The sequence below is a fragment of the Echinops telfairi genome, unplaced genomic scaffold, assembly GCF_000313985.2.
Source record: "Echinops telfairi isolate 266 unplaced genomic scaffold, ASM31398v2 ScPeMD7_655;HRSCAF=1070, whole genome shotgun sequence".
NCBI classification, from domain to species: domain Eukaryota; kingdom Metazoa; phylum Chordata; class Mammalia; order Afrosoricida; family Tenrecidae; genus Echinops; species Echinops telfairi.
The window spans coordinates 3,497,533-3,524,524 of NW_022104553.1; the positions used below are offsets into that span (position 1 = coordinate 3,497,533).

At 40.9% G+C, this 26,992-nt stretch overlaps 1 protein-coding gene and 1 pseudogene across 1 annotated transcript in view; both read left to right on the forward strand.

Moving 5' to 3' along the window:
• LOC105979447 overlaps positions 1–563 on the forward strand; it is a 4,680-nt pseudogene extending 4,117 nt beyond the window's left edge.
• The window catches only part of SLC22A23 (solute carrier family 22 member 23), a gene marked incomplete at its 5' end in the record, with an annotated part of 279,935 nt that overhangs the window by 63,049 nt on the left and 189,894 nt on the right, over positions 1–26,992 (forward strand). The window lies entirely within an intron of this gene.

Below are 26,992 nucleotides of genomic sequence, written 5' to 3' on the forward strand. Positions count from 1 at the left end.
TGTGTAAACCTTGGCTGTGATGTTGACTTTGATTTTGCTGGACCTGCAATCCACGGTTCAGCTGTCTTTGGCTATGAGAGCTGGCTTGCTGGTTATCACATGACCTTGATGGTGCCAAGTCAAAGCTGACAAGGAATGATTTTGCAGTGGGCTACAGGACTGGGGACTTCCAGTCAATGATGGGACACTAATGTCAGTGATGGGACAGAATTTGGAGGATCAATTTATCAAAAAGTCTGTGAAGATCTTGACACATCAGTAAACTTGGCTTGGACATCAGGTACCAACTGTACTGGTTTTGGCATTGCTGCTAAAGAGCAGTTGGATCCCACAGCTTCCATTTCTGCAAAAGTCAACAGCTCAAGTTTAAATGGAGTGGACTGTACTCAAGACTCTGAGGCCTGGTGTGAAGCTTACACTGTCCGCTCTGGTGGCCGGGAAGAGCATTCATGCTGGAGCCCACAAACGTGGGCTCGCCCTGGAGTTGGAGGCTTAACCAGCTGAAGAGACCTCTGGGAATGGGTATCAGAAGATTTGGCCTTAATCTATTTCCATTGTGACCAGCAGGCTTACACCACCACCCAACCCCACGTCACCCCACCCAAAGGTGATCAAAAAACAAAAGGTGATTTAAAAGCTGTATTTTAAACATTTAGACCGTTACTTGTTAGCTGGTTTCTAGTTCAATTGGTTATCTAGTTACCAATGCTGCGGTCATGCTGTCACCTATACATAATTTAAATGTATTTAACTGTTAAATGTGGTACCCACCAATAATGAAATAGACCTTTATGAAAATTGTGCAGCTGTGTGCATGTTTATTTTAAGTAAATTTTGGCTTTTGATACTGCTTTTGAATGGATGGATCAGTGGATGTTTTCAGAAGAGGTTAAATTTGTGTGTGTGTGTGTGTTAAATTCGACATTAGAAATACTTTTGGTATCCCAGAACATTTACAAATTATGAATAAAACAAGCGTACATTAAAAAAAAGATTTCTAGTCTTGGAAACGCTGTGGGGAAGTTTCACTCAGTCCGTTAGGATTGAATGAGTTACAAGTGACGGGACAGCAGTGGGTTTGGGTTTTTGGTTTATAGGGAAAAAAATCCTGTTTTTTAGTACTTTCTAAAAGAGGGAAACAATGTGTTTTAGTGTAGATATGCTGTGTCTCCCGTCATTTGATTTCTCCCAAGCTCCTTGTCCCTAAACTAGCAAAAAGACCACAGATCAAATGAACATAACTGTTTATTTATTTTGCCTAACAGCAATGAAACTCTTATTTGAAAATTTATCACGGTCTTCCATTTTCCCATTATGAAAACCCTCCTTAAACCTGACAGCCTAAATAATTGAATGAGTTTCCTACATCACCCAGAAGTGACCAGTAATTTCCTAGGTAACTAAATTACTGACTGCTTTGCAAATTTCAAATTCTCGTCTCCACTGACTAACAAAGACACTCAGAAAACCCCGAGTTTGCTCTGGCTGGGTGTAATGTTCTCTTCCTCACCCGGCTTTGGTAGTTTTAGAATCTTCTCCTCCAAGTACCTAATGAATTTCCCTTCTTTTTCTCACTCTTCCACATACTTCTATTTTTTCATATTTTTCTAGACCAACAATCCTTGGAACATATTTTGGTCAGCAGCGTTGTTAAGCATCAAGTTCTGCTGAACATTAAAAAAATAGGATTGCCCCAGAGGGCACGATATAATAAATTGTTGAGTCATGGAATGAAGAAAATGAAGACTGCTCTTTCAAGTGGGAGGGGCTTCAACTCTTGTGAGGTTGACTTCTTCTGAGGAGCAAATATTTGCATTGCATTTAAATTAAAGTTTCACGGAACTATGTGTAATGTCAATGGAATCTGTCTTGTCTCTCCCCGCACCCCCCCACCCCCCCACCCCCAATCCTTTCTCCAGTTTCAGATACCCAGGCCAGACATAATTTCCAGTAGCTGCTAGTCCTCGAGCGAGTGATATTCCTTTTCTGTTGGTTGGACAGACTCACCATACAGGGACTTTTCCACCAGAGGATGCATCAGAATTTATCATAGGCCTTTGACAAGCAATGTTTATTTTAATTACTTATGTACTGAAATTCTAAGTAATTTTGGTTTTATTCTAGTTCAAGTTGATAGGACAAGGAACTCTGAACAATTTGAAACCTGTCCGGTGATCTTTTTTACCTCTGGAAACGCTACCCCTGCAGGCATATTTTCAAAAAGGAAGAAGTAAATTTATAATCAAAGAGGGACATTGGCACTGTATGTTCCTTCTACTAGCCCAGCAAGGAACCCCAACATCTGAGCACAACCACGAGGCAGAGAATCCGAAGAAAAGTAACTCCTGCTTAGCGTCTCCAAGCCCGAGGAAGGGAGATGGCATTGCCCAGTAGGGCCCAGTGCCCCCTGGTCTGCAGTGGTGCCTCAGAGGGCTAGTTATTATTACAAGTGTTCCAGCCCTTCAGATAAAAAATGATTCACTCTCCCTCTTCTGTTCTTCTCTCTATATTGGGCAAAATTTGGCCTTATATGGAGCAATTTCTCTGTAAGTATGTAATGCATGTAAGGACATGCCCTATCACCTGTCTGTTAAAAATGGGCAGAGAGCGTAAGTGAGACTCACACACACTCTGCCTTCTGTAAACAAAAGATTTCAAAGTCAGGGCAAAGGAAATGTGTACATATCATCTAGGCATATAACTAAATTCTAAAGTCCACATTTCTGTGGGTGTTTTAATTTGCTGAAGATAGGTCTAGCTCAAAATCAGAAGGAAAAAAACAGTCAATATTTAGAGATAAATGGACATTTAAAAATCAGAGCACTTTGTGAAAATCCATAATAAATAGCGTCTTCTCAGACTGGAAATTAGTGATAGCCATGTGCTTGGTCTGAGACACAACTGCCCACTATACTCCACAGGGACATAGAGGACTTGATGATCGTGGACTGAACCCTTCCGTATGGATTGCAACTCCAGGGACTCTACATCCTCACAACTGGACCAGTAGATAACTTCGTATGGATTGCAACTCCAGGGACTCTACATCCTCACAACTGGACCAGTAGATAACTTCCTGAAGATGTTAGATGAAGACAGATGAGGAAAAGATTGAAGTTGACAAGGATTTGGACCCACAGGCAGTGTTCATGGTAGTAGCAGCCAAGAATCAGATTGAATATTACATTGGGAAAATTTGCTGCACAAGACCTTGAAATGTTGAAAGGTAAAGATGTCTCTTTGAAGACTAAGATGCACCTGACCTAATCCATGGTATTTTCAATTGCCTCATATGCATAAGTGGATTATATATAGCAAACTGGATAACCTTGAGAAAAATCGGAATTCCAGGATACTTCATTGTGCTCATTAGGAAATTGTACATGGATCAAGAGGTACTTGTGCAAGCAGAACAAGGGCAGACTTCATGGTTTAAAATCAGAAAAGTTATGCTTCAAGTTGAATCCCCTCACCATACTTATTCAATTTGTGTGCTAAACAAATCATTGAAAGAAACTGGCTGATTTGAAGAAATATGTGCCATCAGGATTGGAGGAAAGCTTGTTAACAACAATCCAGATGACACAGCCTTGCTTGTTGAAAGTGAGGAGGATTTGAAATACTTGCTGATGAACATCAAGGATTGTAGCCTTCAACATGGATTACAACTCAATGTGAAGAAGACCCACATCCTAACAACTGGGCTAATGTTATTAACTGGTTAAGGTCATCATCAAAAAGAGGAAAAGTTGAAGTTGTCAAAGATTTTGTCTTGCTTGGGTACACAATTAATCAATGCTCATGGAAGCAGCAGTCAAGATAAAAAAAAATGTGTTGCATTAGGTCAATCTGTTGCTCAAGATCATTTTAGAGTATTGAAGAGGAATACTTGTTACCTTCAAGAGTAAGGTGCACCTGACCCAAGCCATGATGTGTACAAGTGCCTCATCCATGTGGCATTGAATAAAGAAGACTGAAGAAGAATCGATGCATTTGGATTGTGGTGCTGGAGAAGAATATTGAAAGTACCACAGAGTGCTGGAAGGACAAAGTGAACTGTCTTGGAAGAAGCAAGACCAGAGTACTCCTAAGGAGCAAGCATGGTGACACTCTGTCTTACATACTTTGCAAATGTTATCAGAAGAGCCTAGTCCCTGGAGTAGGAGGACATCATGCTTGGTAAAGTGGAGGGGCAGCAAAACGAGGAAGGCCCTCTAGGAGATGGATTGACACCGTGGCTGCAACAATGGGCTCAAGCATAGGAATCATTGGGAGAATGGTGCGGGGCTGGGCAGTGTTTGGTTCTGTATGTGTAGGGTCGCTATGGGTCAGAACCAACTTGATGGCACCTAACAACAACATATGCATTGAACATTGGACAGTGAATAAGGAAGGTCGCAGAAGAATTGCTGCATTTCAATTAGAGTGGTGGTGGAAAATATTGAAAAGTCCATGGACTGCCAGACGAGCAAACAAACCCATCTTGGAAGAAGTTCAGCCCAAATGCTGATGGTGAGACTTCATTTCATGAAATTTGGACACCATGCTTGGTAAAGTCAGGGAAAAGGAGAGAGATTTTCAAGGAGATGGATTGACAGTGACTGCAAAAATTGTGAAGATGATGCAGGATCGGGCAGTATTTTATTCTATTATACATATGGTAGCCGAGTTAGACTGATTTCTCTTGTGCATAGGATAACTATGAGTTGAAACCAAGCAACAACAACAACCGAATCAAGAAATCTTGAAATCTGTGCTGTAGTGTAAGGCTCTGTATGAACTGGCCTTGTGACCATAACAGATCTCGCTCTCTCTAGTCAAGGATGGGTTTTCAACAATATTCCAGGAAAAGTGGGGTCTCCCCTTAGTGCTCCGTTGTGCCTTCCTGTTACAGACTTCTTTGGCTCTTTCACTCAGTGTTCAACCAATAGTGACCTTCAGTGCTAAACATTTCATAGCCAGGGTGATGATGAAACCAAGGGTGATGGCTCCCAGTCGTAACCTTTCTCAAAGTCTACATCATTAACTAACTTTGCTGGACTTTCAACCTTGCTCTTTGGGAGGCATTAGGCTAAGCTTCTCCGGAGGCTTTCTGGAAAGAGACGAAGGGGTAGGGTAGGGTTAATGATTAACATCCCCTTTCCCATATGGCTCCTCATGTCAACAACCTTACCCTTGCTGATCATTCTGGGAAAGTCTTTCTTGTTGGCTTCTGGTTTCTTCTCTTACCACACTCTTTCCTGTTGGATTCACACATTCCCAGAATGCTACCACCCTACTCTGAGTATTATTCTTTTCTCACCTTGAAAGATAGAATTCAGCATAAAATAAAAAATTGTGCTGACTAGAGCAGGTGAAGGCATTTCTGAAAAAATAAGAGCCTACTACTGAACTTTGTTTTCGGTTTCTCTTGAGCTAAGAGAAAAAGTAAGGAAATAAGTCAACAACTCTAAAAGCAAATAGAGCACACCAGGTTTCTTCAAGACTTCACTGGTGGAAACATTACTGATTTGCCAAGAATTCGTGTTAGTCAACAGACAGGATATGGTTGCGAGAGAAGAAAGATTATAACTCAGAGGGTACAGAACTCTGCAGGTAGTGACTATGCTACTCAAATAAGACCTGCCAAGTAAGCTATGCTTCACAGTTACAGCTTTAACACAGACTACTCTGTTTTCATTCATTTGTTCAGCAGACACTTGTGGTCCTACTAGGTTCCAGTGGAATCAAAGCGTGTTAACACTTGGTAAATGCTGGGCACAAATGTGTGCTGAGGATATACAGCTTGATTAACCTTTCTGCCCCCAGTGACTCACAGGGTTTAGTGAGTAAAGATGCAGGGCAGGATTGAGAGGGTCAGGATAGGGACTATGAGTTGTGCATTTTGTAGGGAGTGTGAGGAGTGGGTGTTGAGAAAAAAGACACTGTGAAAGGCTTCAAAGGCAAGAGGAGCCTCACACCTTGTGAAAACTAGGCAGTCATGATACAGCTGGCATCCAGAACCACTACTATGATTAGTAAGGCATGGGGAAAGAGAGTGGCACAACTTACAAAGATGTTAGTATAGTTCCCTACACTAAATGAGGAGAACCCGAATTAAGGCCATTGCTAATGGAAGGAGAGACTAAGAAGGAAAAATGCTGCAGAAACTGCTGTGATGTTGAAAACAGCTTACAAAGACAGCACCACGGGATGAACTCAAGTGGACTTGCGGTTTTCTCATTTCAAAAAAGGTGAAATGTCGCTTGATGACAAACCTCATTCTGGATATCTGTCAACTTCCCAAATGGACAAAAATGTTGACTCATAGTGCATTTGGAGTGTGTTCCACCAGGTCAGACTGTTAATCAAGCTTTCAATGTAGAGGTTTTGAAAAGATTGTGTAAGTGTTTTCCATGCACCTTACTCACCTGACCTTGCTCAGTGCTATCTTTTCGAGAATGCAGAGAGACACGAAAGGACAGGGATTTGACAATGTAAAAGAGGCAAAGAAAAAAAATTAGGGAGGTGTTGTCAGCCATCCAAATAGATTAGTTTGAAAAATGTTTCCAAGGAACAGATTTGACGAATATATTAAGTGTAATATAGAGTACTTTGAAGGCAATAAGATTGTTTTGTATGAAACATTAAATACATAGCTTTGGGAAAAAAATCTGTTTTTTAGCGGGGGACCCCTCATATATCCTTAATGTAAAAGTAGCAGCTTCGGGCTGAGGAAAAGGTGGAAGCTGGTGCCTGGAGAATGCTGAGATCCTCTAGGAATTGTGTAGCTTCAGAAAACATGGGTGGAGGTAGAAGAACTGGTCAAGGGGTACAAGAAGAAGTCATCTGGGAGGTTAGTGAAAATTAGAATGGGATGTAGACAATAGTCTCAAGAGAGACTTTCCACCGCACAAAGAACACAGCAGTGCCAAATGATACAGGAGAGGAGAGAGAAATGTCATTGAATGTGAAAGTGATTACCTAGTAGGTCAGAGGTAACTGTATTAAGGGGCACTTTAATTCAGTTTAGTGAGAAATGTAACAAATTATCCTATGCAGGTTGTAAATCACATATGCCCCAGAAAGTAATGTCCTTATGTCAAGTAATTTAGAAAGAAAATCAGTCTAAGGATGGTTGATGCTCTGTAAAATAGGATAGAAAAAAATTTATTTGGAAGACAAGTCAATAATGACCATTTCTATTTGAAGTCATCTGAAATATATTCTCTAAACTCGATAACTGTCATTTAAATGTCATAAAAGCCGAGTTAGAGCTGCAGCTTTGTTTTTTGTGCATTGTTGTTTGATCTCAATGAGAGGCTATGTACAAAGACTCTTCAGTCCTCCTCATCCTTTTTCTTGTCAACATATAAGCATGCCCGTGCAAATGCATGCACGTGCATGCACACACACACACCACAAACTTGCAAGAACCTACACACATGCATGCATGCATGAGTATGTACAAGCAGTTAGAAAGCCCTGGCTTAACGGACGGAGTCCAGCATTGGGCTGTAAGCCCTAACCCCCCCCCCCCAATCATAATCCTGGACATGGCACTTAACTAGTCTAAATATGTTTCTCACCTATAAAATACCGTGCAGGTGAGTGAAAGGATTAATATGATAATTGTTTGTAACATTTCAGAGAAACGTTGGTGAGCATTTGTGTGTGTGTGTGTGCTCATTCCCGTTTATGTACTTGTCACACTTCGGAACACACCGTTCTGTGCTTGGATTATCAGTCCTTTCTTTTTCCAATAGGAGCTTTTCATAAGAGGGATTCCCTGAGCACAGTGTAAGCTTGGGAATCTTAGCAACAGAGAAACTTTGGGCTGGGGTAGCTACTAGCTCACGATAACATTGGAGAAGAGCTGTGGTGGTCAAAGATGAGGCCAAGAATCTTGGTGATCATTTTTCTATCAGATGGATCAATAAATTACCTCCCCTTTAGGTTTGCTATGAGTTGTAATTGTATAAAATGCTAACAATTTTAAAGAGGAGGATTCATAAACTGAAGAAAAAAGTCCTCCTAGACAAATCAGACTTTACGGTCTCTGCCACACCCCAGCACTTGCATATCCATTATGTCAGAATGCTCCCTTACTCACCAAGAAAAGATAACAAATAGAGTATTATAGTACCATTTTCTAAGTTCATCTTATGTATATTCAAAGAAGCTATCTTTTATGTTTTCTAAGATGCCTGTATGCATTGTCTCTGTATTCTTAATGTGAACACCTGGAACTTGCTGATCATCTCATAAAAATCTTAATGAAATGGGTGTTCAATTCTTTTGTGGCTAGATTCGAGATTAGAGAATCCATCACTGCCTGCTTCCTATTGCTACTCCTGCTAATGAAGCTGACTTGTAATGTCCTTGCCTCATGGCCACTGTGCCTGGGTTGTTGCGCATCATAGGGTGGATTAGCTGTCCTCTGATCTCATATAGACTACTGTTAACCTGCACATGGCCAGCTGTCCGGTGGCACTGAAGAGGATGTGAGCACAAATGCAAACATGGGCTCTGAAATCTCATTGCTGAAGTTCTCATGCAGTCTTTGCATAAACACATGTGAAAATATTTCTTGATGCAAAACATATTTAAAAACTTATGGACTGCCAGGATCACATCCAATCTCTCCCTCTTCTCTACTAAAGGAAATAGTGTTCCAGGTGTATTCCGCCTATATTGGCCTCTCTCACCATCCCATTCCGGACCCCTCACTGTTCTTCCAGCCCCTTGGGGGTCACCTTAGCCTAAACCTATTCCTTTTTGACATAGGTTCCACCCTGGCTCTCAGCCCCATTCTCTAATGTCTTCAGGATAAGGGACTCAGATATAACTCCACCCATTTCACCAGTGAGCTGGGGCTGACCAATCTAGGATGTGACTCTTCACAAAAGAAAATAGTAGTCCCAAAGGCCCCCAGCATACAAGGGATAGGATGTCAGATAGGATGCTTAGTCTTTGCTCTGTCAGCAGTACAGCATCATTATCAACTCTTTTTTAATTATTATTTATTTATTTAATCATTTTATTGGGGGCTCACATAACTCTTATCACAATCCATCCATCCATGTTGTCAAGCACATTTGTACATTTGTTGCCATCATCATTCTCAAAACATTTGCTTTCTACTTGAGTCCTTGATATCAGCTCCTCATTTTTCCCCTCTCTCCCCACTACCCCTTCTCTCATGAACCCTTGATAATTTATAAATTATTATTATTTTGTCATATCTTACACTGTCTGACGTCTCTGTTCACCCACTTTTCTGTTGTCAATCCCCCAGAGAGGCGGTTATATGTAGATCCTTGTAATGGGTACTCCTTTTCCAGCATACCCACCCTCCACCCTCCCCGTATTGCCACTCTCACCACTGGTCATGAAGGGATCATCTGTCTTGGATTCCCTGTGTTTCCTGTCTGTACCAGTGTACATCCTCTGGTGTCGCCAGATTTGTAAGGTAGAATTGGGATCATGCTAGTGGGTGGTGGTTCGGTGGGTGGGGGGAAGCATTTAGGAACTAGAGGAAAGTTGTATGTTTCATCATTGCTATACAACACCCTGACTGGCTCGTCTCTTCCCCACGACCCTTCTGTAAGGGATGTCCAGTTGCATACAGATGGGCCTTGGGTCCCCAATCTGCACTCACCCTCATTCACAATGATTTGATTTTGTGTTCTTTGATTTCTGATATCTGTTCCCCTCGACACCTTGTGATCACACAGGCAGGTGTGCTTCTTCCATGTGGGCTTTGTTGCTTCTGAGCTAGATGACTACTTGTTTAAAAGCCTAGTACTGAACTTTGTTTTCTGTTTCTCTTGAGATAAGAGAAAAAGTAAGGATGCTATATCTTTTGATAGCTGGGCACCATCAGCTTTATTCCCTACTTTTGCTTATGCACACATTTGTCTTCAGTGATTGTATTAGGAAGGTGAGCACACAGTGGTATGATTTTTGTTCTTTGATGTCTGATACCTGATACCTTCAAGCCTTTAAGACCCCAGATGCTATATCTTTTGGTAGCTTGGCACCATCAGCTTTCTTCACCACATTTGCTTATGCACCCGCTTTGTCTTCAGTGATCGTGTCGGGAAGGTGAGCATCATGGAATGCCAATTTAATAGAACAAAGTGTTCTTGCATTGAGGGAGCACTTGAGTGGAGACCCAATGTCCATCTGCCACCTTAATACTAAACCTATAAATATACGCACAAAGATCTATTTCCCTGAGCTCATATATAAATATATTTACATATGTACATGCCTCTTTAGGCCTCTGTAAATGCCCTTTGTCTCCTAGTTCTTTCCTGTATTTCATTTTACTTTCCTCTTGTCCCACTTCATGCTCAGCCTTAATTTGGGTTTCAGTAATTCTTCTTGGTTACATTACCCTTGATCATGCCCTACCAGGCCTCCTCACCACCAATTTGGATCACTTGTTGTTCCTTTGTCCATGGGTTTGTTAACACCACTTCCTTTCTCCCCACCTCCCCCTCTCCCATGTCCCCCTGGGACCGTTGGTCCCGTAGTTTTCTCCTCCAGATTGTTCATCCAGCCTATCTTATTTAGACAGACCTGTGGAGATAATAACATGCACAAAAACAAGACAGAGCAAAACAAAGCAGCAAAGCAAACAACAGCAGCAACAACAAAAACCAATGACACAAAAAGAAAAGAATAGCCTGTAGTTAGTTCAAGGATTGTTTGTTGGCTTTTAGGAGTGTTTTCCGGTTAAGTCTGATGGGGTGCCACGCCCTGCCCTCAAAGTCTATTTTTGGTACTCCCTGGGGACTTCGTTGCCTTGTTCCCCTTGCTGTTCTGTTGCACACCCTTAGTGTTCTGCCTCGGTGTGGTGGGATCACATTGGGCGCAATTCCCACACTGTGTCTCCAGTGTTGTCCCCTGTAGGGCTATGGGTCAATGAGGGATGTCATGTCTCATAGTGGGGCTGGCCATATGGTCTTCTCTGAATTGGCTGCTCTGAGCAGGAATCTTGTCGTCAAGGCTTGGTGGGCCAGGATGTGCTCCACTCTCTCTACCTCCCCCTTCATTTGCTCCCGTGTCATTATCAGCTCTTTAAAAGAGAAAACGCGTACTGTGTGCTGTTCTGTCCTCTGTGGAAACAGCTTAGGTACTAACACTCTTCTTTTCCCATGAGCTGCCCTCCATGAGACATTAATCATTTTTTAAGCTTAAGAAGTTCAGTTAATGTAGTGAGTTACTCTTGGATTTATAAGCTGTTCTATAAAAAGTTAAATGTTAAAAGACTGTGTCAAAATGTTAAGTTAAAAGACGAATCACCCAAATATTTACTTACTATACATAAAATTTTCCCAACCCAGCTTTGTCCTTTGGACTAAGCTTTGATCTTTCTCATGTTTCCATTGTTGTCTTGAGTATCAATACATGTGGTGCTGCCAGCCATGCAGAATTATCATTTGAGCTCCCATGGGCATTTGAAGTTGTCAGAGATTATCCAGTTACTTTATGATACATCCATCTTTTTATTTTAAAGGGTTTAACTGAGTGTGAGAATGTACCACCCCCTGAGCTCCAAGTTGGAGGCCTGGGATAGAGCAGTGCCCAAGTCCTTGTTTCCCCTTTGTAATCGTTACCCTAAAACACCATGGGGTTCTCTGACCTGGTTGTGGTTGGATGTCATTTTCCATTTTCTTTGTGGGGGTCACTGTGGGGTCTTATTTCATGTTCTCTTCAGGGGATAATTACTCTTGTGCTATTTTTCCAAGATCTCCTTTTTGGCATTTTTCCTTTTCAACTTGTGACAGTGGGAGCGAATGTTTGCACAGTTGGCTTTTCCATTCCATCCCTGCTGCTGGAGTTTGTGTGGCGTCACAGGGAGGGAAGGCTGCAGAACGAGAAGCTAACGGCTTTCTTTAGTAGACTGAAAAATCACTAGCTTCTTGTTCATCCCATCTATTTTTTATACTGCTGTACAATTTATTTTAAATATATAGTTTTATTGATATGTACTCAACATGTCATACAATTTAATCATTCAATCGTATTAAAAAGATTGGTGCAATCATCACTACCATTTCAGAGCATTTTCCTCTTGTACTCATTGCTATTAGCTCCCCATTTCTCCCATCTTTCCCTGCCATGCCTTTAGTCAATTATCAATTCAGTTATCATCTCCACTGATCTACCTATCCTAGATTTCATATCAAGAAAATAATACAAAGTGCAAACAAACAAAAGCAACAACAATGACTAGACAAAACATAAACCTCAATCAAAAAGAAAGCAGAAAATACTAAAAACTGAAACAACTTTAAAATGGATCAAAAGGGCGATCAAATGAGAAGGTTTATATTTTAACCCAATTACATCTGCCGTAATCAACTTTACAATATGGTCATTCCAGAGGCGATTCAGTAGAAGCTTAATCCTGTGGAAACCCTGACAGTGGATTTTGAACTTCCATGTAATTCACATAGCATGTAAACCAATGGGTCATTCAAATTTGGAATGTTTTCTTCCTTCTTACATCCTTTGTTATTGGCATCTCTCACCTCTGTTCTAACCCTTCAGAAAAGAACAAATGAAACCCTTTAGAAAAGCTATCCAAATAAATCCTTGGTGTTACAATAAACAATTTAGAAACCTGTGCCCCAAGAAAACTTGAATCAAAAGGAATGCAAGCAATGCTCGTTACACATTTAAGTTATACAAGAAAACAATACAACCGAGTGAGAAAAACACTGGCTTTTCCTTTCTCTCCCTGCCTCTCTCTCACACAAATAATCCTATCAAACAAGGCAAACTAATCATAATAAAGTTTTTCTAAAGAGGAACTTTGGCATTCTTTTAGATGCTTAGAGAACAGTATCTAGACCAATCTGACAGAACTGACCATATTGCCAGAAACAAGGGTTTGGGATTGCCTGTCACTGTTTCAGCCAAAGACAGAGACCAAATTGTTTCTAGAAACTCTTCAGTTCATTCTGCAAGCACAAGGCTGAAGGAAACAATGGAGTCTGCTACCCTGAAACTGCTTCAAAAGCACAGAAACTCAGGCAACTTATATTCCCCCAACTATGAGACAGGAAGCAAATCTTATAGTCATCAGAGGAAACAATACCCAAACTATGTGATAAAAAAATCAGGTTTTACAGTGATTACACAGAACAATTATTTGTATATACATTTTTCCCAAGGCCAGATCACTATCCCCTGAAGCTCTATGCTCCACTGCTTACTTCACTAGGGGATGCTTCATGCCTGGCTACTTGTCTGTAATGGCCTTTCTTAGGGTATCCTTAATTTAAAAGATTATCCCTACTGACTGATTAAACATAAAAATTTTTTTTTGCAAAAGAGGGTGCTCTTACAGAAAACTCCATTTTGAATTTCTATAAAAATTGCTATATTTCTAGTATTTTGATTAGCAATAGGTTACCTGTTTTACCTCCCTGTATCATTCTTGACTGCTTATCTAAATTATCTTATATCTATGAGATCTGTTTTAGATGAAAGTATTGTTGCTGACTTTCAGCATGACTCTTCAGGTCAAAGACAGTCAGGGAAAGACAATACGGTAGTTATATAATTGTCAATTTGAAAGAATTATGAGTGATGGGTTGGAGTCTAGTCTGCTAATTAGATCATAGCCAATGAGGCTTCTGTGTGGGTATGGCTTTCTCCTGAGAATTCTGGGAAATCTGGTATTTCCTCCTTGGAGGTGGGAGACTCTCTGCTCACAGCCTGGGAGACATAGCAGCTGACAAGACACATGAACCCACCCTGATGCAGAGACTCCTGCCAGCTCTGAGATGTTTTCAATGACACTGGATCCAAAGACTTTCTACCCACTGGCCTGTGATCTTCTATATTCAGCGTCATTGCATGTGTTTGATGAGTCTGAATAGGACTTTATAGGTTGGTATTGGACTTATGGAATTGCTCTTGTATATAAGTCTCTTTCTTATACACATATGTATGTCCATGATTTGTTTCTCTAGTCTACCCAGACTGACACATTATGGTACTGTGATCTTCTACATTCGGCATCATTGCATGTTTTTGGTGAGTCTGAAGAGGACTTTATAGATTGGTATTGGACATATGGGCTAATATCAGACTATGGATTTGATCTCTACTGGACTGAGATGTTTTCTCAATGTTCACTTGCTCTTGTATATAAATCTCTGCCTTATACACATATGTGTGTCAATGGATTTGTTTCTCTAGTCTACGCAGACTAACACAGACTAACAGGGCATGACTCATGATTATGCAATCCCTGGTACTGTTCCCAATATGATGATCACCCAGGCAAGCCCCTAAAATAGACTGTCCCTCTCTGGGTTGGTTGGAGAGGGATGGAGGTAATTCACTTTCCAATGCACTCTGCCTGAGGGTTAATGAGCAGAAGGAATTCAATGGAGACTTAATCTGTATGAGGACTCTGCAGATGGATTTTAGGCTTTCACTGTCATAGCCTTCTGTAAATTGGGTACTCAGGATTGAAGCTCTCATACAATTCTCCCTCTGTATTATATTATTAATAATTCTTTGATCACATGTGCCTTTTCAATGTGGACTTAGGTGACACTTCCCTTAGATGGCTGCTGGTTAAGATAAGCCTCCATACTCGATTATTCTTTCTTTCTGATAGCCAGCTACCATCTACTTTTGGCAACCACACTTTTCTATGCATCTATATCTTCAGGGATCACTTCATGAGCACTAGTATTGAGCAGGGCCACATCATAAAAACTAATTCTTCTTAGATTAGAGTTTAGATTAAATTCCATTTCAAAATTTATTCATATATCTAAGGAATATATATATATACACACACACACACACACACAGAGAACCCTCGTTTATCGTGGTTAATCGGTTCTAGACCCTACTGTGATAAATGAAATTCCGCGAAGTAGGATTCCTTATTTGTAAATCAAATATTTTCGTAGTTAGAGCATAGAGGACATGAAAAAACACCCTTGAGTCACCATTACACTCGTATTACCCAATTTATTAAACGAAAAAGGGAAAATACAGTAAAACATTTTGGACGTTACAATTATCATTTATTATTTATTATATTATTTATGGCATCAAGTGTGTACAGTATGAGACAATCAGTGGCAGTAATGACAGAGCATGTGCTGTTACGCAAAAACCGCGAAAGAGTGAAGCCGCGGAAGTCGAAGCGCAAAGTGGCGAGGGTTCACTGTATCTATATATATCAATGATCCACTTTGGAGGCAGCATTATCAGCTTCAGAAGTAACATAAATAAGTTCCATGGGACATCTGATCATTTGAAAAATATCATTAATCTAGCCAATGGTGTAGAATTTAAAATACTAGCAAAAAGGAAAATATAGAAAAGTGCTAATTGTATACAGAGGATACTTTTAATATGCCTACTATATTTTCACATGTAAAGCTTATAGAAACATTTAATATATTTAGTAGTTGAGATAGTATTGTACCAGCCTGGCCAATAAACACATGTGGGGTTAATTAAAGGGCAGAGGATAATTGGCTTGGTGAACCTCACCTTTTCTAGTTCTCGGATCTCTTGCTTTCTGATGGTCGGACCAGGGTCCAGCTGCCTTAGCCAGTTCCCTGCCTCAGCTAGCAAGGCTCACTTCCTGCAAAACATCCCTGAGGAGAAGCCACATGAACCTACCCCCATGCAGCCCTGGGTGCTGGAGCAGCTGTGTGGAGACTTCTGCCAGCGCTGAGATGCTTACACATTCACTGATTCGGCTATCCTCCTGCAGTCGGTGTCATAATGTGTGTTTTGTGACATGGAGGAAGACTTTGTAGATTGGTGTTGGACATATGGGCTAATGTTGGACTTGTGGGCTTAGGCAGCACTGGGTTGTGATGTTTTCTTGATGTACATTTACCCTTGATATAAAACTCTCTTTTACATATGATTTTTTGTGGATTTGTTTCTCTAATGTACCCAGACTAACATAGTAATTAATTTCTATTCTTGAGAATTTTTATCATTCATGAACCCTATCACCTTCCAGAGTTCTATAAATCTTGACTTATACCAGTAGGATTCAATTCAGGATATTAATACAATATAGTTCAATACAGTACATTTTTATTGGAAAATTTTCATCAAATTTCTTAGTTCAGCAAGGCAAAAGCTTATCGCTAGATGACAAAATGTAATATGACCATGGTTAATCTATAGTAATATATACACATTGCACACACACGTAGTTTTGTTTTCTTAACTCTGGATTGGAAAATCCTCCAACCAATGCAAAGCCAAACAAGGTTAATAAAAAGTCAGAACATTAGATCAAAAGGAAGTATTTTAAAATGCAATGCTGAAAAGTTTTAGATATAGCATCAAACCTAAGTTATTAAACCTGTCACTTTGTTTCTCAGTCGTATAACTGAGAAGTTGTTGGAGCCCTCTATTAACCATCAGAAAGAAAACAGTAAGTGTCATGTTTGTGTTGCTTTAAAGAGGTCTTTATGACCTTTATGGATGTCTTAATTGCCCTACAGATGGAATAGTCATAGATGGCCTTCCAGGCCAAATTATCCAGACACCATGTCTGTCCTAGAGAAATACAGAGTCATTCAATAAAAATTCCAAAATACTGGAGTGAAGAGCAAAGCTCACATGGCACACAGATTCGCTACAATAGAGGAAGTAAATTTAGGTTACATTACTTTCATGAAGTTTTGACTTCTCAGGAATGATCTAAGAAATGCCAGAGCATCAGTCTTTTTTCGAGATCTTGCGATTTAGTAAAAGCAATTTACCCTTTACCTGGAAGCCAGAGAAGTCAAAGGATGAATAAGATTTTCTAACTAGTAAATCTACAGCACAAGACCTCTTTAAAGTATTCAAAAGCAAGGATGTCACTTTGAGGACTAAGGTGCACCTGACCCAAGCCATGGTATTTTCAGTTAGCTCATTGGCATGTGAAAGTTGGACATTGAATAAGGAAGACCGACGAAAAATAGATGCATTTGAACTTTGGTGTTAGGAGAGAATACTGAAAATACTGTGAGGATTCTGAAAGAACAAAGAAATCTGTCTTGGAAGAAGTACAGCCAAAATGCTCCTTAGAAACAAGGATGGTGAGACTTAGGCTCATGTACTTTGGGATATACTCATGTACTCTCCGGAGAGACCAGTCCCTGGAAAAGGACATGATGCTTGGGAAAGTGAAAGGGCAGTGGAAAAGAGGAAAGCCCTCAACAAGATGGATTGTCACGGATGGATTGCAACAATGGGTTCAAACATAAGAACAATTGAGAGGATGTGTGTAAGGGTCTGCTAAGTGTTGGAATCAAATTGACTGTACTTAACAACAATAATAAGATATATATGTATATTCCTCCTCCAAGGACAGGAAACCTAATTCTTGGTTTATACTATTGAAGATTAATACCCTCCCCCCAAATTAATCAAACTTTCAGCGAAATGGGTAAAATTGATCAAATAGTTTTATCATGATAATTTATCATGAGCATCTGACTATCTGACCACTCCCAGTTCCCTCTGTCTCCACATCATCATGCCTGCTTAGTCTTATTCTGGTTGATGTGACCTCTAGCATTTCTCTATCAGTACTTCCTTCCTGTCAACTCAGTGACATTAAATAATGTCCATGCGTACCAACCCCAGATTTACATGAACTTTCCACTGAAATACAAACTCATACATCCAACTACCTGTTTGATATTCCCTGTTGAATTTCCAATGGACATTTCACATTCATTGTGGTACAAATAAGACCTTTATTCCTCCCACACCATAAAGCTGTTCCCTCTTTGCTTGTCCAGTCTCAATAAGTAAAACCCACCATCCATACAATTGCCTGAGCCAACACGTCAGTCATGCTTTCTGTTTTCTCTTTTGTGCTTAATCAGCTCGTCCCCTTAGCTCTACCTCCAAATTAGACTCTGAGTTCATCTATTTCTCTCTACCTTCCTGCCACCTCCTTAGGCACAGCCTTTTCATTTCTCACCTGTGTAACCTCAATAGTTTTCTAATCGATTCTTTTTCTGTTTTCTCTGCTCAAATCTCTGCAATTTATTATTCACTAATAACAAAGATGGTATTTATAAAACATGAATCAGACCATATCCTCACCTACTTCAAACACTCTCTTAGTTTGGATTAGCTTCATTTGTGAAGGGCTAGTAACCAAAAGCAAGAGGAGTTTACACAAAGTAGAAGTGTATTTATCTGTTAATAAAATCAGCCTGCCGTTGACAGAGCAGTCTCATGCTATTGGGGACCTAGGCCCCTCTGTCATGTTTCCACCAACCAGTGGAAAAGGAAGGAAGGGCCCACTCCTTCCCTTTGAGGGAATGTCTCAGTCATTGAAGGTACTGCTTTTTATAACCCCTTGGCCACAACTTAGGGACCCGGCCACATCCAGTTGAATGGGTGACTTATACACAGCCGTGAGCCTGTAGGAGTAAGAGGAGTAACAGCTCTCACTGCACAGTCCAAATCCATTCTGTAGCCTGGGAGTTCTTCTGACATGATCTGGTGCATCGCTCCCAACAGTATGCACGTCTTTACTTATGTGCTTCATTATGCTCAATTAAAGGGTAGAACACTTATGAAGAGTAAGCATTTGGGTTCCCAAATTGGTCTGTAGAGCTTTTCAGCAGGACTCTCGCTTCACTTTGAGAACCTTTGACTTCAATTCTGTATAACCGATGACTTCACAAAATGACTACCATATTATTTAAACCCCTAGACCCTAAAGCTAATATTTAGAAAATAAAGCAGAGTTCACTAAACTTGATATTTTCACTTAGGTTTCAGTTAATGCATATACCAGGCTTGGAGATTAATAAAGGGTCTGCCAGCTCTTGCCAGTTTTCAGGCAGCTTTCGTATGGTTGGTGGTTCATATCCACCCAGAGGTAACTTGGAAGAAAGGCCTGGACAATTGATCCTAAAAATCATCCACTAACAACTCTAACCCTACGGAGCCCAGCTGTAGTCAGACACACATGGAGTCACCGTAAACTGGGATTGGCTCTGTGGTGATTGGGTTTAAGTGTTTTTGTTGAAAGGAAGGTTGGGTCAAAGTGGCCACAGGGTGTATACCTCAGCCTGAGCACATTTCTCTCAGAGATTTAAGCTTGCAGGTGTGTACTGAGTGTCCTCAGAACTCTGGGCGACGAGGAGTGCTGGGTTTACCCAGGCTCCTGGGACCTCTGATAGGGGTTATATGGACTCTCGTCATCATGGTCAGGAATATTATTATGCAGCCTGCTCATATTTGTTTTGTAGAGGACTTGAACCACCCTTCATGAGAGAGGAAGGAGGGAGCAGAGCAGAACAGGAGGTTCCTAGGTCTCTCTGCATCCTTGTAGAGGGGAGCTTGGGATTAGGGGCCAATTTCATGAAGTGGCTGAACATATATACAATTTCTACTCAATAGAGTAAGTCCCTGCATTAGGAACACCCAAACATTTGACTTAGCAGGTAGCTTACACTTGTCCCTTAACATTATGTAAAGGAGCCTTCACTTTGAAACCATTGGAGCAAGCCCTACACACAGAAAATTCTTCATAATCACCTTCCCTGCCGCGCAGTTTTTACATCATTGAAAAGGCACTGAGGTGTTTTTGCACTAACTCAAGGATAAATAAGAACTGTAGGCACCTGTTTGGAGTTAACCTACAAATTCAACTTACAGACACACCCGTGATTTCATTTCAGAGCCCCATCCCCAGAGCTCCTTTAACATGTTGATTCAGTGCAATAAATGGCATAGATGACTTCCAGGTGGCTCTTGCTGTCTTACGGTTTGGGAATGCGGGAACACCACTGGTTTTATTTGTCTACGTGTTTGTAATGTGTTAGCTCGTATGTGTGGCTCCTTGCCCTCCCTGGGAGCTGGCATGCCAGTGAGGCCCCTCTCTCCTTAACCTTTGTCTGGGAGAGGAAGCAGCCAGGGAAAACCCCACGGCCCAGCTGGAGAGGGCAGAAGTGGACTGGAGCCCGTTTGGCTTATGTACATGTGTGTCACTGCTGGTGGCCCAGAGTGATGGGGGGGGGGGGGGAGAAAGCTGGGAATGTGTCCTTTTTTTAATGAATTAAATATTTTGAAAAGAGAAGAAAAAACAAAACCAAACCCGATCTTGTTTGTATCCCTGGGAATTTCCTGTAATACCTTAACAACATTTTTTTTCTAGTGGCTTTTCTTCCTTAGTGTCATAGGATATGAGGCTTAGTGTGGGCCAAGAGTGTGTGAAGAGATGTCTTCTCTTTCCTCGCACTGTAGCTCACAACTGGTCATGCATCCAAATGAGCTAAGGGACAGATGACACCAACTGGCCTGGAAATGTTGTGCCAGGAGTGGTCGATTAATTTTGTCCCAAGCTGAGCCTTTCTTTGAAACGTGAAATGATGATGTCATGTCCACATTAGCCCATCTGCTGGCTGATTATTAATTTTTAAGTACCAGCTATATAAAGTTTGCAAAGCTGGCAAACTGGGAACAAACCAAGTCAGGTTAGGTCAACACAGTCCAAGTAGTTGGCATCCATTCAAAATACAACTAGAAGTACTCTTTCCCTTTGTGCCTGAATTGCATGGACCACGCTTGAGCTTTCTTGAGTCCGGAAGGACCTGTTTATCCCTAAACTTGACTATATGCTGACTCTAGAGCACCGCACATTGATTCTGTCATCTGATGAATTGAGACTTTGTGAGACTGGAGGCTTGAAATGGTGCTGCAAAAGAACAGGAGAATGAAGGAGGAAGAGTTTTTGCTTAGAGAGCATTGAGTTTATGTTAATGGTGGTGGAATGGTGTGGAAAAAGGATATCAATAATGACTGTACCGGTGAAAGAAATTATATTTGCAGAGGTAATTCGTTCAAGTCCTTTCCCAGATTTCAGAAACTCCTCCAAGTCAATTCCACAGCATAGAGTCTAAGTGAACCTTCAGAACTTTCCACTTTTGGTGTGTCCCCATGACCTAATCTCCTTTCCTGCCAATCCCACTATGAGAACTTAGTTGAGAAAACCAACAGCTCCTATGTCTCTCTCGCTCTTTTAATGCAAGGCAAGTATGCATACCTTTATTGCAATTTTTAATAATTTGGAAATAATTTTGGAATGACAGAAGAGTTTCATAGTAGTACCAAGAATTCCTATACCCCCTTTACCCAGCTTCCCCTACTGTGAACATCTTACATAATCATTGTATGTCTCTCGAAGCTAAGACATTAATTCAGGAACAAACTAGAAAACCCAATGCGGAAATTCTACTCTATCATATAATAGGGTTATTATAAGTTGTAATCGACTCCAAAGTACACAACAGCAGTAACAAAAATATTAGTAACTGCACTGCATTCCTAATTTGAATTTCACCAGTTTTTTTTCTTGAATTTCCTTTTCCTCTTTCAGGATATTGTGTTGCATTGAGATGTTCATCCGTAATCTCCTTTAGGATTAGGTTTTTGGTATTTTATTGTTTTTATGACCTTGACACTTATGAAAAGGACCTGTCAGTATTTTGGGAATGTCCCTCCACTTGCGTTTTCTGATATTTGCTCAGGTATCATGTTCAGACTGTGGTTATATGTTTTAGGAAAGATATCACAGATGAAGCATTGCATCAGTCCCATGCTGACCCAACACCTATTTAGTGGTGATGCTAACTTTGAACACTTGAGGAAGATGGCGTCTGCCATGTGTCTCCACTGAACAGCACTGGTTTTCCCTTGCCATACTCTGTTAAAAGCAAGTTACTTAACTTGTTCTTTAATTAAAGGGATTTCCAGAAATGAGGTATTGCCTTTTCTTCTTTTCTTTTTTCTTTTTTTTTTTCAGTAATATGGATTTTATGTAAAACAAAGACTGGATGAAGCTGTTTCAAGGAAGAGATGAATGGCATGTGGATTTTATTGTTGCTTTTTCAAGATTGAATGTCTTCATGGCCAGTTAGGAAGTGGGACTGTCTGTCACCTATGAAGGCCACAGCTGGGAGGAGGCCCTTAGTGGTTCCTCATGTGAGTGACAGGAGCAGAAAGGATTTGGAGTTAGAGAAGGCCACAGATCTGGGGCTGGATAGCCTGGGTTCACTTATGCCCTTACTGCTCATAGCTGGGCTCCCTGAGTAGTTCCCCAAGCCCCCCAATCATGCCCGCATCATCTGTACCACAGAAGGTTGGCTCTCAGAGGCCTCTCTGTGCCCCAGATGTGCTGAGCATGTGTGGCAGAGTCTGTGAGGGGCAAACAGCCCAGAGCTCTAGCCGTGGCCCCAGGCTCACTACATCCATGAGAAAAAGGCTGTCCCAGAGCAGGCCGAGCCACTGGGCAAACAAGTCAGCTCCTTAAAGAGGACCAGAGGAAATTAGTGCTCGCACATCAAATTTATGTAGGTTGGTATTTTTTGTAGTGCGTGTGGAAGGAGTGAGGTTTCCTTTACCTTCCTCTTATTTTGGCTCTGAGGCCTGTCTACCTTTCCATATACCTTCTGGAGTTACCTCTACCCACAAGCCTCCTCTTTTACTTGCCTTCTCACTTTCTCTTTTCACAGTGTTTAACCTCCGTGAGGCTTCCGTGCTATGGTTCGAGTTAGTGTTGAGCTGAACCATCTGAGTGAATAGTAATAAGTTACTCCCAATTAACAAGTCCACCTCACCAGGTAATTAAAGACTCAGGATAGGGATTGGAGTCCTTGTTCTTTAAAGCCTCTTGAAGCTTATTCTGCAGTGAACAGTGGGGATGGATTTTGAGTGGGGAGTTTGAGAACTGTGTACTTTAGAGTGCTCCGTATTTAATTTGGCAGTATTCTGCCTGAGTTCAGAGCTGGGGGCTGGCTGTAGTCCCTTGGCTCATTCTGTGGATGTTCTTTGTAGAAGATAGACGGAAAAGAATTCAATGACCAAGTGTTCTCTCACAACATCCAGGCTCCACTACATACATTTCTCTTCCTGGCAGCAAAACACTCTCTGAAAAATGCTGTTGTTGAGAACTGAGAGGTTAAAAACATTTTTTTTTTAAATGGACCCAGCTCAGGCCCAATGTGTTCGGCACCATAGGAGGTGAGTAGAGCTGGCTGACCCCTTGGTTAAGCATGGGTCGTGTGGACTTGCTGTGGCCACAGTTCCCCCAAGGAACTGGCTGACTTCTTTGTTATTACTGTGATATATATCATTTTAATAGGGGTTAGATGCATTAATATTAATTACATTAGTCAGGTTGGGTAACCATCACCACTGTCCATTTCCAGAGTTGCCATAATCCTTAGTAGAGGTTCAGTGGCCCCTCAACAATGAGCCTCCTGTCCTCCCACCCTGGTAACCACCACTGAGCTGGTCTTGTTCATTGAGCCCACAAAAGCAAGTGTATTCAACAGTGAAATGTAGGCCTCATATGTTAAGATAAACACCCTGGAATGTTTTGGGACTTTAAAAATCACTATACCCTTTAGAAACTTACTGTGAGGATCTAGTCTAACTCACTACAAGCATTAATAAATAAAAGTTTATGTTGTCATTTTTTAAAAATAGAAATGACAGGAGGCCAAAACTGTGGACATTATTTGGTAATTAAGGTGCACGTTTGAACTAGGTTGTGTGAGGATGAAACATAAAGCATGCTATTTTCTGTTACTTTTCATTTTAACATTATATATGTACGTGTTTGTTTTTGCCACTCGAAAAAAATATTTTATCTGATTTCCCCACTGGTGTGATTCTAAAATTTTATACTATTTATAGTTTTCATGTAGTCTATAATTTCAGAGAATTGAAGAGGCTTCCTCGACAGAAGTGCTTGTTTAATATGGGCCTCGTGGAGGAGAGTCTGACGATTGTGAAATTGACATAGGAGATTTTTATTTGAGTGAAGGAGCATTTGCTCTGCAAACACCATGGAATGTCTTTGTAATGATAAACTCTGCTCATACACAAAGATACATTTTCACAAGCTTCTTTTCCCCCAGTTCATAACCATCTGTATGCATATCATATATAATCATATAATCTGTATGCATGTAATATATAATCATATAATCTGTATGCATCTCCTAATATAATGTGTTGTTATTAGATCCTTTTAGGTGAGCCCCATGCACAATGTACGAAACATTTCCTGGTCCTATACCATCCCCATAATTGGTTTCAGATAGAACCATTGTGAACTGTAGGGTTTTCATGGCCTAATATTCAGAAGTGGGTTTCCAGGCCTCTCTTCCTCATCCATCTGAGCCAGGAAGCGCTACTGAAAGCTGTTCAGTGTCATCGCAACATATAAGCCTCCCCAGACAGGTGGGTGGTGGCTGTGCCTGCGGTACATTAACTGGGAGTTGAAATTGGGCATCCCACAACGAAAGTGAAAATTCTACCACAGAAATACCAGTGTCCTTCGTTATAATGAAGCACCTCTTACTTTGATGTGGCACCTTTCTCGTCTGTTTGCAGTAGTGTGCATCATTACTACATGTATGTAGGGCTGGATATTATTCTCCACCCAGCTGAACTCTTGAGGGACCTCCAGGAGAGCTGAATGAAGTGATACCGCCACAGTCAGACAGTCTTTATCAAAGAAGCCCTGGTCGCATTGCTTAATCCATGATACCAACCTCTCAAAGGCTTCCATTCCACTTCCAGAACAACCGATATTGTGGCTTGTAAAACTTTGTGGTGTTGACCAAGGCAGCTTCTTCAGCCCTGTTCTACCCGACTCCCCACCTCATTGGCTCTGCTTGCTTTGCTGAGCTGGTTCCACTTCCGCAAAAACCCTGTGTACTTCTTTGACTTTATCCCCAGGTGAGCTTTCAAACATCCTTAATTGATGTCTGTGCCCTTCTTTTCTGAATACTTTCTCCTGAGCTCTGTAATCCATGCTGGCACCCGCCATGTCCTTAGCATAGTCCCATCATGCTAGTCCTATTTTAGTAATTGTTTCATATTATTAAATATTGAATAGAAATGAAAATCTTAATAAAATATAGGAGAGAGAAATCTGATACATACACATGCATATACTGCCCAACCCGTTTAGAGAGGGAAAAAAAAAACATTATTGATATACAGATAAATATATGTGTGTGTATATATGTGTGTGTGTGTGTATAATAACCCATGTGTCCCTCACCATCCCTCACCAATGGGGGCCTTTCTGGCCCCCATTCTCATGGGGACCAAAAGTCTGAATTTTTGGTTAATTGACCCTTTGGTTTTCTTAATCATTTTCCAGTTTTCTTGATCATTTTACCAATTATCCAGAAGCATTTACCATCTAACCAGCTATCTTTTACTATTTATCCACAAATAAAATATAATTTAGTTTTGACCATTGTTTGAACTTTTCTTAAGTAGAAATGCACTTCATGTGGATTGTATTTGTTTTCTTTCATGCAACATTATTCCTGAGCTTCGTCTCCCTTTTTATAGCTGCAATTCATTTATTTCACTGATAATGACAATGCTACCATTATTTGGCTTGTGATTGCTCCCCCCCCCATATCTCTTATAGCTGCAACCTTCACCCCAACATGTAATTCTAAGCTCCAAAACGTTAGATACTGAATTTATCTTGCCTTTGTTAGATGCTAACAGCTCCCATGTAAGAAAGTACTAGTTTAATGTGTCCCCTTTGTCTTCATGATCTGCCTGTGAATACTAGTGAGTTCACCACTCCATTGGTGATCACTAGCAAGACCATTCCTTTTTGACCAAAGCTCTTTCTTGCCTACACTTTTTCTTGACGCAGTATTCTAAACCAGGGCTCAGCAAACATTTTCTGTCAAGGGCTTTGTAGGCCATACTGTTTTTGTCACAACCACTCTACTCTGTCCTTGTAGCATGGTATCAGCCATACTATAGCTTTCTTTTTTCAATAGATGCAGAAGCGAGGATAATATTGACAAAAGGAAACCTTGATCACACCTATTACTTTATAGGGGGCCCTCCGAGTCTAGTACAACAAACACAGATTTGGGCTTATGATATCTGAAAAAGCAAACACATGACAGTAAGGGCTAAATAAATTATATAAGATATTTTAAAAAAATTTAAGGACCATATGATTCTAGCAGGGGTAGAAAGAGAAGCAGTTTTCAAACTAGAACATTATATGTCTTAAAGATCCACATGTTATATATATTGGATTGATAGTGAGTGCAACAAAGTACCCAAATATATCTACTCTTGTGAGGATGACACAAGACTGGACAACTCATCGTTGGGGTCTCTATGAGTCAAATTTGACAAATTGGTACCTACCAGCAACAGATTTGTCTCAGAAGAAGTATAGCCAGAATTCTCCTTAGAGGCAAGGATGGCAAGGTTTCATGTCACATACTTTGCACATGTTGTTAGCATCAGGGGGACCAGTCCCTAGAGAAAGAATTCATGTTTGGTAAGTAGAGAGGCAGTGAAAAAGAGGCAGGCCCTCAATAAGATGATTGACACAGTGGCTGCTACCATTGGTTCAAACCTAAGAACAATTGTGAGGATCAGCGCACACAGGAACAAATGAAGGGAGGGGAAGAGAGAGTGGAACACATCCTGGCCCACCAAGCTCTGAGTACTATATTCCTGCTCAGAGCAGTCAAACCACAGAGAGGACCATCGGGCCGGCCCCACTATGAGACACAACGTCCTGCACTGACCCATAGTGCTATGGGGGACACACGGGAGACACAGTGCAGGAATCTGCACTAATCTGACTTTGTGACTAATCTGACCCCACCACACTGAGGTGAAACACTAAGGGTGTGCAACAGAACAGCAAGGGGAACAGAGCAACAAAGTCCCCAGGGAATACCAAAAATAGACTTTGGGGCCATGGCTTGCTACCCCATCAGAATCCACTGGAAAACACTCCTAAAGGTTAACAAACAGACCTTGAACTATTTACAGGTTTTTTGTCATTAGTTTTTGTTGTTGTTTTGTTTTCTATAGTTGCTTTATTTTGTTCTGTCTTGTTTTTTGTGCATATTATTATCTCTGCAGGTCTATCTAGATAAGATAGGCAGGATAAACAATCTGGAGGAGA